The sequence below is a fragment of the Colius striatus genome, chromosome 9 (genome assembly GCF_028858725.1).
Source record: "Colius striatus isolate bColStr4 chromosome 9, bColStr4.1.hap1, whole genome shotgun sequence".
Taxonomy (NCBI): domain Eukaryota; kingdom Metazoa; phylum Chordata; class Aves; order Coliiformes; family Coliidae; genus Colius; species Colius striatus.
The window spans coordinates 604,871-605,677 of record NC_084767.1 but is presented as its reverse complement, the minus strand read 5'-3'; positions in this window follow the sequence as shown (position 1 = coordinate 605,677).

The following is an 807-nucleotide window of genomic DNA, read 5'->3' as shown; positions in this document are numbered from 1 at the left end:
CACGGTCTGAACTTGTGCAATTATGGATAAGTGAAGTATCTGAGGGAGATACAATTTTCCATCCACACTGGAGGGACACCCCTTTCCCCTAAAACATCCTGCTGTGATAGGGATGCATGGTGGGGTCAGCAAGGGGGCACCTGCTGTGTCTCCAGGATGTTCTGCAGCACCATGACAGCCTGCACCCCAGCCCTGCTCTGGAGAGCCTCAGCTCAGGCACCCTGTACCTCCAGCAGCTCCTCAGCACCCCAGGGGTATCCTGTGCCCCAGCAACTGTAGAGCATCCCAGCACCCCTATCCTGGCCCCAGAGCATTCTGCAGCCCCCAGGCCCTGCATCCCCGCACGACAGGCTGCCTCCAAAGCACCCTGCCCCCCTCCCCGGAGCACCCCAAAGCATCCCCTAGCACTTTGCACCCTGACCCGACTTCAGAGTGTCCCCGATGCCTCCGGTGACCCCGCACCTCGGCTAGTCCGGAGAGCTCTCCAGCCCGCACGCACGGCTTCAAACCCGAGTGCTCCGACCTCTACCCGCTCCCCGGCCGCCCCGGAGCCCCCGAGCACCCCGGTGTCCCGCCGCGGGGGATGGGCACCGGAGCCCTGCAGCAGCGCCCTGCCCCGCGCCCCCGCCCGCACGGCGCCCGGGGCCGCGTCCCGCCGCCCGCTCCGCTCCGCTCCGCCGCCGGTACCGCTCCGTTACGAAACGCGCCGGGGCGGGGCGGCGGCCAACGGCGGCCAATGGCGGCCCCGGCAGCTCCGCCGCCGGCACCCCCCAGCGGCGCGGCCCGGGGGCGTCCGGCCCCGGCGGG